At 40.0% G+C, this 16209-nt stretch overlaps 1 protein-coding gene across 2 annotated transcripts in view; it reads left to right on the forward strand.

Annotated features, from left to right (window-relative positions):
• Positions 1 to 10280: 10280 nt before the first annotated feature.
• Positions 10281 to 16209, forward strand: part of LOC132774279 (leucine-zipper-like transcriptional regulator 1) — a 28545-nt gene continuing 22616 nt past the window's right edge. The window contains exons 1-2 of one of the 2 annotated variants that reach the window (XM_067473516.1): positions 10281 to 10393; positions 15481 to 15573. The gene's annotated coding sequence lies outside the window, so the exon portion shown is untranslated. The remainder of the gene's footprint in view (positions 10394 to 15480; positions 15574 to 16209) is intronic. The other variant, XM_060774264.2, reaches the window with a different exon arrangement.

The following is a 16209-nucleotide window of genomic DNA, read 5'->3' on the forward strand; positions in this document are numbered from 1 at the left end:
TTTTTGCTTCTTGGCAGTAGGTTGGACTGACTGGCCCACAAGGTCTCTTCCAATTCTATGATTGTATTAAAGGCAAGCAATGCTTGATTCAAAACGTTCTATGATTAAATGGCTCAATCAGATTCATCAAAATATGCTGTGGTGCTTATCTTGATGTTGTCTGTGGCAGGATCCTGGATTATGTAATCATTGGTGCCTTGTGCATAGCCAAAAAGCACTCCATTTTCGTACCTGCAGTCCAGTTTGTTGCTTTGGGGCTATGGGAACATAAGGATAAGCCTTAAATCTCAAAGTTTGTAATTGAGTTATACATTATTCTAACTTGTTAAAGACAGCTCAATTCCACTAGTGAAATGGAAGGTTTTGGAAGAGCTCTAAACAACAAAAAGAAGGTATTTTGTTTGTTAAAAATAAAGTAAAAGTCAGGAAGTTCTTTTGCAGCTGACAGCATCCCACCAGGCTCCCTTTTCCTTTCCCCTAATCTATCAGCCTGCAGCAAACTTCCTTTCTGGGTTCAGGGCTGACCTCTTGGAAATGTTTAAACAGGCAATGTTTTACACAGCTCAGTGGGACAAAATGCTGAATCTGTGCTTCCTTTCCTGAAATAATTACTACAAATAGGGTCTGTTTCCCCAATGGCACATCAGCATTTGTGTTGAAGGAAGGAAATATATTGGACAAAAGCTACCTCATAGTTATTTGACTGAAGTGACCTTTGGCTATAGCCACCTATCACCTGATAAACTGTTGTTTAGATCACTGTTATGTGGAGCTTCCTTCAAAAACACTATGGAAACTTCTTCAGCTTCAGCAAGATTTTAAACAAAGGTTTGGATGGTTATGGCTGCTGTTGTTGTGTGTGCTTTCAAGTTGTTTCCGAATTATGGTGACTGTAAAGTGACCCCCATCATAGGTTTTTCTTGGAAATTTTCATTCAGATAAGTTTTGTCATTAACTCTGGCAAATGGACTGAGGCAGAAAGAGTGAGATTACGAGTGAGAGTGACTTGCTCAGGGACATCCAGTGGTTTCCATGGCAGAGTAGGGACCCTGGTCTCTGGAGACACAGCTACATAGTCAAATTGATGCTGTATGATATCACTTTCACTCCCATGGCTCAATGCCATGATATTTTTAGCCTTCTCTGTTAAACAGTGCTGGTGCCTCCTCAAACTACAACTTTATCACAAAATTAGAACCAAAGCAGCTAATATTTTAAAAGAAAAATACTATCAAAACTGGCAAATATAGGAAGAAAATATGGAGACAGTGACAGACTTTGTATTACTAGGTGCGAAAATTACTGCACATGAAGACTGCAGACAGGAAATCAGAAGACGTTTACTTCTTAGGAGGAGAGCAATGACCAATCTCGATAAAATAGTGAAGAGTAGAGACATCACACTGGCAAGGAAGCTCCACATAGTTAAAGCAATTGATTCCTCATAGTAACCTATGCATATGAGAGCGGGACCATAAGGAAGGCTGAGTGAAGGAAGAACTTTTGAACTGTGGTGTTGGAGGAAAATTCTGAAAGTACCTTGGACCATAAGAAGATCAAACCAGTCCATACTCCAGGAAATAAAAGCCGACTGCTCACTGGAGGGAAGGATATTAGAGGCAAAAATGAAGTATGGGATCTAAATAAAGCTTTATCATCATAATAATCACCATCATCATCAGTAGGAGCTCCCGGTGGCACAATGGGTTAAACTCTTGTGCCAGCAGGACTGAAGACCGACAGGTTGGAGGTTCGAATCCGGGGAGAGTGCAGATGAGCTCCCTTGGTTAGCTCCAGCTCCCTGTGTGGGGACATGAGAAAAGCCTCCCAGAAGGATGGTGAAACATCAAAAAACATCTGGGCAATGTCCTTGCAGATGACCAATTCTCTCACACCAGAAGCGACTTGCAGTTTCTCAAGTCACTTCTGAGACAGAAAAAAAATAATCATCAGTTTTGATGTCAGAACAACTTTTAGATATTTTGTGTGCTTTGGTGCAAATGAGATGGCTACCCACTAGATTCCATCATCCTTAAAATAGATCCTCAATATTAGAACTGTGAAGGTACACACTTTGTGCCACGAAAATAAGGTAGTTGATAGTCTTGCAGGCCCCCTGCTGGATGTAGAAAATAAGAGTTTGAGAACAGGTACTGCAATTTTAAAGGTTTAGCAGATGCATTATAACTGTTCTTGATAGCAATGCCTGACCTGCTCCTACACAAGACTTCTCTAAAATGAGGATCTGATACCAGAAAATGAAGAATCTGAACGTTATCATAACACTCCCTGCTAAAAATGGGTCACATAACACAACTCTAGAGTTGCATCTATCTACCTGTATTGTGGTAGTAAAAAACTGTCTTGGAGAAGAAGTAATTGAAACAAGTATGTTTCCATAAGATACAGCTGTATTGTTTTTTAAAGTGTTTATAAAAATGTATAAAATCTTAGATGAGTGTAATTATTTTTTTCCATTTTAAGATTAACATCTGTTCTCATTGAGAACTGTACTCTGATTACGTTACATCCCATGTGGCACTTCCAGTGTTATCTGCATTTCTAGTAGTGAGTAAATATAAAGTGATTCATGAATTAGTCTGGCTTCAGTGGTCACAGATTAAATCATTTCATGTAGCGTTTTCAGCACCAACATTATTTCACATCAGAGCTGAAATTCAATTACTCAGAGCTCGGAGGTCAAAGATGCAAAATAATCCCAGAATACAAAATGCCTTTCATAGTATTTCAGAACCTATTTCAAAGAGAAAGTGGGTTGTTGGGTTGTTTTTTTTTTTACATCTGCAAACCAGCATGGTTTAGTAGTTCAAACTACTATTTTTATTCCAAAATAAAGAAAAAAATAAACAAAACAATACAAAGAGAATAGGTTTTCAGCTTGATGTGGAGGAGAAGAAATTTCCGGAATCCTGGGAGTTGTAGTTTGGTGAGGCACCAACCCTCTTTGGCAGAGAAGGCCAAAGACCTTGTAAAGCTACAGCTTCTGGGATTCCATAGCAGTGAGCCATGGTAATTAGAGTGGTGTTAGACTGCATGAATTCTGCAGTGTAGATGAATCTCAAATGTAGTTGTGATCACACCTAGCTCCAGCAGACAAAAGTCCTTTGTCCCACCCTGGTCTTTCCACAGATATATAAACTCATTTTCCTACTTCCAACAGACCTCATTACCTCTGAAGATGTTTGCCATAGATGCAGGTGAAACGTCAGGAGAAAATGCCTCTAGAACATGGCCATATAGCCAGAAAAACCTACAACAACTTTAGTTGTGATCGCTCATATAATGACAAGAGAGGGAGGATGTATGTCTTATCTATATCCATACCACTTTAGAAGGTAACTTAATTTCTTCTTGATCATATAAGCAGATTTTAAAACTGCTATCTGGCTCAATAAATGATTAAAGAATAAACTGGATCCAGAAATTATTATTTTTTTCTAAAATGTCAGATTCACACAGACAGAACATTTGAATAGGTTTCCAGGCTACGATGGTTAATAACATTGGCTAAAATCCAGAGAATAATAATTGTGCTGTAAATATTCTGGAAATTCAGACAAAGTGATTTCATCAATTTCCCCAAATGAGTTACTTGTCATGTTTCAGTGTATACAACTGGAACACGATGACCTCTGATCAAATGGAAGGAAAAAGCAAATGCATTTATATGGATAGTGAAGGCAGAGGCTTCTTGGCTCCACTGGCAAATGTCATTTCAAAAAACAAATTTCTGGGGTTCTTCCAAAACCTCATTAACAATTTATGGAACAAAGCACCAGTTTTCCTAAAATAAAATTGAAAGCATAGACAAGAGGGTCATTATGAATATAAATAATAGATAGAATATTTATTTTAGTGGTATCAATCCTGCCCCAGGAATTTGTGGAGCATATAGCATTTGATTGTTTTTGGTTTGTTTAGGAGTCATGAAGTCAGTAATTTGAGAATATGCTATTGGTAAATTGCTTCTTCAGGGTGGAGGCAGTTTTCATTGGGTTGAGTACAGCGGACTTGGCTAAATATTTGTTTTAAATCTCCAACCAATGTACTGACCAACATTTTACTATCAAAAATATTTTTGAAAAACACAGTGAGTTGATATAAGAGTCCTTTCACACTACACATTGTGCTGTGATTCCACTCTATCTGCCATGGCTGCATTTTGTAGAATCCGGTAATTTGTAGTTTAGTGAGATACTAAAGCTCTCTAGCTCAGTGTTTCTCAACCTGGGGGTGTCAGAGGGCTCACCAAAGATCATAAGAAAACAGTATTTTCTGTTGCTCATGGGAGTTCTGTGTGGGAAGTTTGGCCCAATTGTATCATTGGTGGGGCTCAGAATGCTCTTTGATGGTAGGGTTGTGTGTGTGTGTATCTATCTATCTATCTATCTATCTATCTATCTATATGGAGCTGCACCTAAAATGTACCTATATCACCATACATACAAATTCAACTTAAGAACAAACCTACAGAAACTACTTTGTTCATAACTTGGTGACTGCCTATATACAGTCAGCCCTTGGCAAAAATGGCAAAAAAATGCAAATATAAAGCCATATTTTTAAAACTTAAAATAACATTTCTTTATATTCCCCAGTGCAATTCTGTAGTCAACATTTATTGGTTGACTGTAGTGTTGTACTAGAGGACTTAGAGAGATCTGTTCAGTAGGGTGAGATTCCTAGAGTTGTGCTAGAGAGGTTATATTAATCAAATCAGGGAATAATAAAATATGTAAAAGTCAAATCCACAAATATGGATGGTCAACTATCCTTTTATTTTCAAGGCATTCTTATTGTTAGGAATGGCAGAAGGAACTGGAGAGGTTGAAAGAAATGGGAAGTCCGCAGGGGTGGGTTGAGGCCTACTATTTAGTAGAGAGGAACAGTGGCTTCAGGTAGAGGGTTGGTTGACAAAAAGGAGTATTTTAAAAGATAAACAAATAATTGTGGCTTAACATGATGATGAAAATATAGAACAGCCACAAAGGAGTAGTTGGAAGTCAAATACACGGTTAGTTGTTGTTATTTCCATTTTGCTTTCTTTCTTTCTTTTTTTACTTGTTTTCCTTTTCTTTGTTTTGCTTTTCCCTTCTTTTCTTTTCCCCTACTTATTTTTGTTCATTTTCCTGGCATTTTTATTTTATTGAAATGTAAAATGGACCATGTGTTACCTATAAAAATTACTTACAAAAGTGTTTTTTTTAAAAAAGATAAACATATCATTTAACTTATTATTAAATTACCATTGCTAGGTTGAGCTTGCCATAGTAAAGTAAACTGACTTGCCTTGAGTTCTATGTATCTTTGATTTTGGTGGGTAAGGGGTGCCATTTGCTGTTCTGCCTCAGTCAGCAAAATCCTTTGAACCATCTCCAGGTGGAGCTTAGATAATCACCATTTTGGAATGGGAGTCATCCACCTCACTTTAAAGAGGCATCTCATTGAGAAAGCATAACACTTCCCTCACTGGAGATAAATATTACACAATATTGGTCTTGTCATATAGAAACAATTATGATTTGCAAAGAAGTATGGCTCAGGAACCATATCTAATCGCAGAGAAGTTCTGTAATAAGCTCATGTGACTTCAAAAGTCCTTGTGTGGAATTTACTCATCTGTATTTGAAGGTATTTATTGCACGCTTATTACCCAACCACTTAGCCTTGTTTGCCTTTGCTCCTGTGAGTGCAGCCTCTGTCTTCTTGCTTGGAAATCCGAAGTTCTACAATAGTTGGAAATACGAAGTTCAACATGCCATACTTTAAAAAACATTTCTGTCAAGCTGAGTGAGTTGTAAGTGGAATTGCTTTATTTACTTACTTACTTGCATACAGAAGAGAAAGCACCACGATCAGTGGATTTACAACAAAATGTTCAGGCACATTTCCAGTTTCTGTTTTTTGTACCTAATGAATAATCTGTATTCTGTTATCTACTGAGTATTATAAGTCTTCAGTAGTTTTAAGATACATATTCATTTTTTTTACTCCACCTTTCTCAAGGATAGTTCACTAACCCTTGGGAAACCCCACACTGCTGATAGCAACTTCATATGAAATGGCATTTAAGAATTCAAGGGTGACTATGTCATTTCCCTCCCTAACAGAATGCAAGGACTTTAGTAATGCCTTTCAATGTTGTGTGTGTGTGTGTAAACTTTGGCATTTTCCCAAGTCTGCTTATACCACTCTCCTTGGTTGGATAGTGTCCGTTTGCCACATAAGAATGGGTCATTAGAGAAAGGAGATTAAAAATAACAACATGGTTGTATATGGATTACAGACTAACCAGAGAAAAAGCCAATCTAACACTTCCCTCTAAAGTTATCAAACCACTAGTAGCATTTAGTATATAGAAACAATTTTAAATATCAACCAAACAGTTAGATGACCCTTTATCATTTATCTTTTTTTTCCTCTCTCTCCACCCCACATGCGGGCTCTTGTTAACTTTCTTGGAACCGGAGCAGGAGAATATAATGTGGTATAGTGGTTTGAGTGTTGACAGGTATGTTTGGAGACCAGAATTCGATCAACCATTGGGTGACCTTGAACAACTCACACTCTCAAACTTAGAGGAAGACAATGGGCAAACCACCTATGAACAAATCTTGGCAAGATAACCTCATGTTGATCTTATTTTAGCCACAAACCCAAAATAACATGAAGGCTAACAGCAACAATAAAGTTTACGTCTCTATTTGATTCTTGAGGTTGGAAACAGATAATAGACACTTCCCATACACACACAATAGAAAAAAAAGATAAAGAACACCATTCCACTCTTGCCCTAGGAATATATTTTCCTGGGATTATGTCACGGTAAGTTATAAACTGGAGGCAGCAATCATGACAGTCCTTATAGATTAGCAGCTGTGTTGATCTGTATGCATTTCTGTGTGTTGGCTGAAAGAGATTGCTACATCAGACTTCTTTCCATTATATCAGAGACTGCTCACAACATTATGGTTTCCTGTGAAAATCACTCTTCCTGTTACAGTGAGGATGACAGCTGCATTCAAAGGAAAGCCTGAGGGAGATGTCAGATGACTTCAACATTTCCACTAATCAAAGTTTTTTTTTGGACATTTTGACCTTGGAAATCTTCTTTCAAATACTACCTTCTCAGGAATATGTGGGCAAATTAAGGCTGCCTTCCAGATGTTGTTGGAGTGTAACCTTCAGCATGCTTTATCATTAGCTCTGATGCAGTCCAAGCATGTTGATAGGCTGCAATTCACCTTTCCACTTTTCCTAGCACTGAGGAAGAGGCATTATTTGGTTCCTCCTTTCTCTGAATTCACTTTTCCTGGTGCTACAATCCAGTCACTTGCCTTTGCATAACTGTAGTGGCGGTTTGAAAAAGAGGGAAGGAAAAAAAGACATTTTGTGGTCACTTTCACAACTATCTAATACAGCTATATCTTTGGGTGTGATGAGGAGTAGTGCAGATGGTTGTTATCATATCTAAAATGTTGGGTCTCAGCTGTTTTGATTTTATCCTCTAAAGCTCCCCACCTTTTGGTGGATGAGAAATGGCCAACAAGTACCAAGTGCTGTAAGTTATATTTCAGAACAAGGAATTGGTAAAACCACCAGAAATACTAGGAAATTAATAGAGTCATCATAACTCAACAGTGGAATTTAAAGTACATACAAACATATTTAACCCCTTTGTTCTTTTCAACTGGCTTCTGTGGCTGAAAGGTAGAATAAAATAAAACTTCAATATGTAGTGATTTCAGCTAGGACCGAGGTTAAAGGGTCCTAGCTGAAATCACTACACATGGATCTGATAGCTATCTGGCTTGGGAAATAGCTGGAGGGATCTTGACCACAGTCTCCTTCCCAAGGGATTATACAAACTGGGTCACAAACTGGGCTGTCTTCAAGTTATATTTGATACATATATTTAGAGGACAGTTTATACATTCTATATAAGAAATTGAAGGAGAAGGAGTGAGGGAAGAGGGAAGGAAGGACAAAAAGGTAGAAGGGAAGGAAGGAGGGGTAGGGAGGGAGAAAGAAGGAAGGAAGGGAAGGAAGGAGGAAAGAGAGAAAGAAGGAGGAACAGGATGATGGGAGGAGGGCCTGAGAAAAGAGCCCAAGGGGCTGCATCCGGCCCTTGGTGCTAGGTTTCCCCATACCTGAGCTAGATTCATTTTGGAGCCCCTAACGCTTTGGAATTTTGGAACTCTGGACTTCCAAAAAAAGGTTTTTTAATAAAAACTAAATATCATATATTTGCTTGTAGTTTCCTGATGAACTATAAATTTTGAGGGGTGGGGGTATTGTGGCTCAGTAATATTCAGATTGACTGCAAATAGTCTAATCCAGGAATCATGCGACACATCTGATGTTGCTGAACTACAGCTCCCAATAGTTGTAACCAGACAACGGTGAGAAACTTGGAATTGTATTCCGACAACATCTAGGCAACTACACACGTTCCAACTCTGCTGTAATCCTGGCTATGTCTATTTAATAAGAAATGGGGTTCACTAAGTTCATCAAGGGGAAGGATTTAATAACAAGGATGCATGATTCACACATTAACTTTCAGAAAATGAAGTAAGTGCATATTAAATACATTTAAAGGTAGAAACTGCTCATCCATAGAAATAAGTTTCAGAATAAAGCAAAAAAGAGAATAGGGGAAATGAAGTACTTTGCTTTGACAAATTGGTAAGATTTGGTTGCTGGAAGAAGTGAATGAAGCATTTTGAAAGAGAGATGCACAATATCATCATATATAGTCATTTAACATTTAACTATAATTATAATCTGTATATTTTAACTATAGGCTTGCTTTTAAATGGTGTTGTATTGTTTTATACTATTATATAGTGTTTAAAACGGTCTATTTATCTTTATATTGTTGTGCTTTATTAAGGAGCTCCCGGTGGCACAGCGGGTTAAACCGCTGAGCTGCTGAACTTGCTGACCAAAAGGTGAGTGGTTTGAATCTGGGGAGCGTTCTTGCTGTTAGCCCCAGCTTCTGACAACCTAGTGGTTTGAAAACATGCAAATGTGAGTAGGTACTGTTCCAGTGGAAAGGTAACAGTGCTCCTTGCAGTCATGCTGGCCACATGACCTTGGAGACCTTTTACTATCCTTAAGATGAATATAAAATCACGTCTGTGGCAAGCTTTTGAATATCTCCCCCTCTTTATCAGGCATAGATGGTACAAACATTGGGAATGGGGAAAGAAAAAAATCCTAAATAGGTGGCCAGATGCAATGGTCTTTTGTGTCTGCCATCTTTTCTTCCTGCTCCTTCCTTGCATACCCCTCTTTACAGACAAGTAGCCAGGGGGAGACTTGAGGGGCTTCACTCCCCCCCCCCAAATTCTCATGGTGGTCCGCGAGAAGGCCTTACTGGTACATTATTTAAACTGTTATGATTATTCATATCATGATCTGATCACCATGCTCAATATATCCCATATGCATGGGGGTATTGGGGTAACGATACAAAAGGTTTGCTAGGCTAGACCCTCTTTCACTCAGACTCAGTGCCTCTTCCCCCCCTCCCCCCCGAACAAAATGTTGGCTATGGGCCTGCATCTGAACATTAGGAAGAACTTCCTGACTGTGAGAACAGTTCAGCAGTGGAACTCTCTGCCCTGGAGTGTGGTGGAAGCGCCTTCTTTGGAGGCTTTTAAACAGAAGCTGGATGGCCATCTGTCATGGGTGCTGTGAATGAAATTTTCCTGCTTCTTGGCAGGGGGTTGCACTGGATGGCCTATGAGGTCTTTTCCAACTCTACGATTCCATGAATTCTATTACTGGTAGAGTTCAGAATGCTCTTTGATTGCAGGTTAACTATAAAGTCCAGCAACTACAACTCCCAAATGACAAAATCAATCCCCTCCATGCCCACCAGTATTCAAATTTGGGTGTATCGGGTATTTATTATCATTATTATTATTATTTACAGTATTTCTATACCGCTTTTCTCACCCCTAGTGCCAAATTTAGTCCAGTGAATGAAAATACATCCAGAGTGTCAGAATTTTCCATTATGATTCATAACAGTAGCAAAATTAGAGTTGTAAAGTAGTAACAAAAATAATGTTATGGTTGGGGGTCACCACAACATGAGGAACTGTATTGAGAAGATTGAGAAACATTGTTCTACAGCTTAGATGCACCCCAGGCTGCAACAAAATCCTTGGGACAACTTTTTCTCGCCTCTTCGCCTGAGCTGGGGCTCGAGCGGTTCAGGAAGGCGCGTGCCCGCGTGCTCTCCGCGGGCACGCGCCTTCCTGAACCGCTCGAGCCCCAGCTCAGGCGAAGAGGCGAGAACTGGGGAAGGTTTTTGACTTCTCCGCGTTGTTTCCACAGCGAAAAGAGGCAAAGAGAGAAGGTGAGGGGAAACGGAGGGGAGGTGGAGGAGCAAAGAGGAGCCTCCTCCTCCTCCTCCTCAGGAAGCTGGCATGGGAGGGTCTTCTTGGGAGAAGTCAGGACTCTGGTGAGAGAGAAGAGTTTGGGAGGCTCTCTAGTCCTGGAGCCTCCCATGCGTGGCGGGGGCTTCTTGCATCTCTTCTCAGAGCCGCTAACTTTGCGAAAGAGAGGGCTGCCCTTTAAGTGGGTGCAGGAAGCAGTGTCTCCAGTTCTTATTTGGCAGGGAGGCATCTCTCTCTCTCTCTCTTTTGTCTCTTGATGTATATACCAGGCATCCTCCAACTGCGACCCTCCAGCTCTTTGGGCCTCCAACTCCAGTAGCACCAACGAGCTTGTTCAATTGTCGGGAATTCTGGGAGTTGAAGGCACAAACAGCTGGAGGGCCGCAGTTGGAGGATGCCTGGTATATAGGGTGTGCCCTTCCCCTCCAAATAGATGCCCCTGAGTAGCTTACATTTTTGTTTTGTCTTCTCTAAGAGGGACCTCTGGCCAAATGACATAAGGAACTTGAAGTGAGAATTGCAAAATGTTGGAAAGGGGAAATGGAAATACAGATCAATCAATGGTATAAAGACGCCTGGAAACTGAACGATAAGCTAACATCAAACTTAAAAGTAACGAAGGTATTGTGTAAAAAATGACTTTGAAAGTATTTGGAGAAAATTTCTAGAAAAAGTATTGGGAAGAATTGAACTTTTGGTGGGACTTTAGAAGAAAAGATGGCTCTGGAGAAGGGGATCACAGGGGTGAATGTGAACAAAAGAAGAGGGAAATGTATAGTATATGTCTATATAACTATTTTTTCTCAAAGTTTTATTAAAAATAATAATTTAAAAAAGGGACGTGAAGTGAGGTTGGCAGCTCTGCTCTGACAAAGTCCTTTGGTAAGCAGGGATCACCCTTTGAACCCCTGACATAACTGATCCTTGAAGATGGAATGTGTAACTCCCATAAAATCATTATGATAATAGCTGGTCTTCAGTAGAAACATATTTACTTAGTTGTTAAATAGTCACTGTAGCTCAGGCATGGGCAAAGTTTTGGCCCTCCAGGTGTTTTGGACTTCAACTCCCACAATTCCTAGCAGACACTTAAGCTGAGGGGGAAAAGGAAGGGGCCTGAAGCTGTTAGGAATGGTGGGAATTGAAGTCCAAAACACCCATAGGGCCAAAGTTTGCCCATACCTGCATAGCTACTATTACTTGTTAATAAGTGCATACATTTCTGGGGACACTACTCTAATCTACATTCTCATTGTATCCAAGGAAGTGGGTTGATACAAATCAGTTTTTAAACTGTTGCTAGATTTCAGCCCCTCCTTTTTCCTGCTTTGACAGACTACCATGTCTGCTTCTTTCAAAACTGTTGTGCTGGAGGGATGGTTGTTTGTGTTTCCTTGCTTTGACTTGTGTGGGCACTAGGCATGGGTAGGTACAGTCATAATAATAATAATAATAATAATAATAATAATAAACTTTATTTGTACCCCGCTCCATCTCCCCAATAGGGACTTGTTCTTTAATCTTCTTAAATCGCTATTATTTCAGGAAAAAATTACCTTTTGAACCAATTTCGAGCCATGCAGGAATAGTGGGAGGAGTAATTCCGAATTTAAAGCACTTACCCATTGTTCGGAATTATTTTCGGATGTCTCCCACAGTTATTTTGATTTTTAGAATAATTAAGCAACTTTGGCAAAGCCTCGCAGTTTCCATTCTTGAAGGCCATGTTTTAAAATCTTGCAGTTTCCCTTCCCTGTTAGTTTTAAAATCTCGCGGTTTCCCTTCCCTGGTGGCGAGCTGCCATGCAGAGGGACGAGGTAGGCATGGCTAAGCACAGCTCTCCTTGAAGGTCACTGGGGGCGTGGCCTTCAAAGAGAGTTGTGCTTAGCCACGCCCACCTCGTCCCTCTGCATGGCAGCTCGCCACCAGGGAAGGGAAAACGCGAGATTTTAAAACTAACAGGGAAGGGAAACAGAGATTTTTAAACTGTTTGTTTAGGCTGACTTTGTCAAAGTTACTCAATGGTTCTGGAGGGAGGGTGGGGCACCTTCCATTAACGACGCAAATGAAGCGATTGGGATTTCGTGCTATTTCTGATCTTTTTTTCAAGAAAATTTCAGAAATCATTTTAAAATCGAATCGCCACCGCCCCCTATATACGAAACGAGTTTAGAACCATTTTTTTCTTGATTGCCCAAGCCTAGATTCTCTCCTTGTCTACCCATGATTTTTCTTCTTGACCCTTTCCTGCACGAGAATTCTGTTTCTTCCAGTTTTTTTTTTTTTTGTCATGTCAGGAGCAACTTGAGAAACTGCAAGTCACTTCTGGTGTGAGAGTTGGCTGTCAGCAAGGACGTTGCCCGGGGATGCCCGGATGTTTTGATGTTTTAACATCCTTGTGGAAGGCTTCTCTCATGTCCTTGCATGGGGAACTGGAGCTGATAGAGGGAGCTCATCCGCACTCTCCCCGGATTCGAACCTGCGACTTGTTGGTCTTCAGTCCTGCCAGTGCAGGGGTTTAACCCACTGCACCACCGGGGGCTCCTTCCAAATGAAGGAGGGCATAAAAACAGAATGTAGCCAAGTAGACAGTGACCCATGTATGAAAACAAAATTATACCATATCTATCCTTAAGACAGGGCCCTCTGGTGGCACATTGGGTTAAATTGCTAAGCTGCTGAACTTGCTGACTGAAAGGTCAATGGTTCAAATCCAGGGAGTGGGGTGAACTCCCGCTGTTAGGCCCAACTTCTTCAAATCTAGCAGTTCAAAAACATGCATATGTGAGTAGCTCAATAGGTACCGCTTCTGTGGGAAGGTAATGGTGATCCATTCAATCATGCTGGCCACATGACTTAGGAGGCGTCTATGGACAACACCGGCTCTTCGGCTTAGAAATGGAGATGAGTACCATCCACCAGAGTCGAACATGACTAGACTTAATGTCAGGAGAAACCTTTACCTTTTACTATCCTTAAGATCAGTATAAAATCACATCTGTGGCAAGCTGTTGAATATCTTCCCCTCTTTATCAGGCACAGATGGTACAAACATTGGGAATGGGGGAAGAAAAAAAATCCTAAATAGGTGGCCAGATGAAATGGTCTTTTGTGTCTGCCATCTTTTCTTCCTGCTCCCTCCTTGCATACCCCTCTTTATAGGCAAGTAGCCAGGGGGGAGGCTTGAGGGGCTTCACCCCCCCCCCCCCCGAAATTCCCATGGTGGTCCGCAAGAAGGCCTTACTGGTACATTATTTAAACGGTTATGTTTATTAATATCATGATCTGATCACAATGCTCAATATATCCCATATGCATGGGGGTATTGGAGTAACAATACAAAAGGTTTGCTAGGGTATACCCTTTTTCACTCAGACTCAGCCCCCCCCCCCCCCCAAATCAAAATCCTGGCCACGGGCCTGCCTCTTTATTTGTATTTTTTTCACCCCAAGTCTTCTCAGTGTCTGTTTTTGTAAAAGTATGTCAGGGCATCTGGGAATACTTTCCTAGGACTGAAACTTGTATAGGAGGTGCCTTGTTTTTAAAGTCGTAAGTCCCCCAAATATAGCCTTGCTCTGAGTCATGGCTTCTCAAATGGTGAGCCCAGACCCCCCTTGGCTGAATGTTGGAGTCATGAAAAATTTGGCAACAGTAAAAGGTTTCTGAGTGTCGCCCATTTACACAAACCTCTCATTAACAATGTACAGAGTTTGGGTCATGATATGACCAAATGGAAACTATAACTTACTATAGTTTTGTTTTGCTTTATAAAGGGAATGACAATATTAATATGAAAAAATGTCTCTTAATGCAAATGTTAACATATTTTCTGTTAAATTGTTTTTTTATTTAATAATGAAAACTAAAAACAACAACAAAAATCAATGTGCAGAGTTTACAATGGCAGTTGCAGTAAGTGCTTCAGCTGTACTCCACAAAAAGAAAATTAGCCTGTTCAGAAAGCCTTGCAAAGGCAGATTTATTATCAGTAAATGTTTGATTGGTATGCCTAATTTATATAGCTATATATCCGAGATCATATAAACATTTCTCGAACAGAAACCAGCTGTGGAAAACGTTTCAGAAGCCCTGCTTTCCAGCTCCTCCTCTCCAGTCTCACATGTGTAGCAGCTGGTTACAGTTGTTTCTTAGACAGCAAATTTTCTCTCTTCTCAGTTGTTGCTTCTTATGTTTCACAGCTGAGCCCCATCATAAAAAAAAAGAAAAAACAAGAGCATAAGCTACAGGGCTGAACTCTTGGGAGTTCTGATCATAAGGCCTTCGCTGGGTTTTCTGTGTTTTCTATATTGTTAAGAAATGTGGAATACCCATTTTGCAGATTGCCTATAATGAGCCACCCCTTTTTTCCGCTCAAGAAAAGGAGAGAAGCACAGGGAAAAACCCTCTGGGTTTTTTTTTTTTTAAACAGGCATGTTTTAAATTTACTCTCTGTTTGGGAAGAGGCAGTAATGTCTTACCAATCAGAAGGGGAAATCTGAAACCACTTCAGCTAGGAGTACAAAAATAAAGTACAGTAAGAAGAGATTGCATGCTTTAATATCTGCCTGACTTGCAGGCTCTGAAAATTTTCCCATACAACTTTGCTATGTACAGTATGTTTTCTGTTTATCTAAATAACTAGAGGAATAATATGCCCAAACCCATTTAGGGATAATGATGACAAAATGGGTGTTTAAAGCTCATCCACACTTAACAGCTAGGAACATGCAATGTGTATTTTTAAACATGAATTTTAAACTCGTGTCCTGTGTTTGAATCTCTGTCCTGTGTATTTAATGCGCATTTCATAGAAATACGTTTTAATATGTATCTTTTATAGAACTACATTTTAATATGTGTGTTTTTAGAATGTTTGCAATGTTTGTGTGTCTAACTGTGCTGTGATCTGCCTCGAATTACAAGGAGGGGCGGGTAAGAAATAAAATTACTACTATTATTAGAGGACAGATAATTTCTTGAGTGAGTCATATTCTTGGAATCCCACATACTTGTGACACAAAAACTATGCTTTGTGTTTTGACAACAGATTATTGCACCTGTGGCTTCTGATCCACAGGGAGTGGCACATCAAAAACTGTCATCCCTATTCAAGAACTGGAAGGAAGGCAAGTCAAAAATGGTGAGCAGTTTGATCAGATTGCCATTACTTCTGTGGATAGTGTACTGCCCACAGCAGGAATAGCACCTAACGTTCTCCAAAAATGTCCTGGACGGTAAATCCCATATTCCCTGACTCTTGGTCCCAAGGGGAGATAGGGCTCTTGGTCATGCTGGCTGGAATTAATGTAGTTTTCATAGTCTCCATGTCGGTGAGGTAGTGAAGACACTCCAGCTTTCAAAGGTATTGAATTACGTAGCCAAAATAAATTCAGAACTTTGGATAGTCCCATTAAAGTTACGACTAAAACTCAGAGTGAATTTGCTACACAATTGACATGGAAGCCACCAACCACTGTGGGATTGCAGTATTAAATGTCAGAAAATGCCAAGTTGCCTGCCTTGTTCTACATCAGTGGTTCCCAACCTTTGGTCTTCCAAGTGTTTTGGACTCCAGTTCCCACAATTCCTAACACCTGATTGAGATTTTTGGGTGTTGAAATCTAAAACACTTGGAAGATGAAAGGTTGGGAACCACTGTTCTAGATGGTCAACATATAGATTAGTCTCTAGATATCAGAGTGCAATTAGTAGACACCTCAGTGGTACTTTCCCATGGGCTTTGGTATAGTCCTTTTCTTGTGTATTCTCCTACACA

The sequence above is a fragment of the Anolis sagrei genome, chromosome 1 (genome assembly GCF_037176765.1).
Source record: "Anolis sagrei isolate rAnoSag1 chromosome 1, rAnoSag1.mat, whole genome shotgun sequence".
Lineage (NCBI taxonomy): Eukaryota > Metazoa > Chordata > Lepidosauria > Squamata > Dactyloidae > Anolis > Anolis sagrei.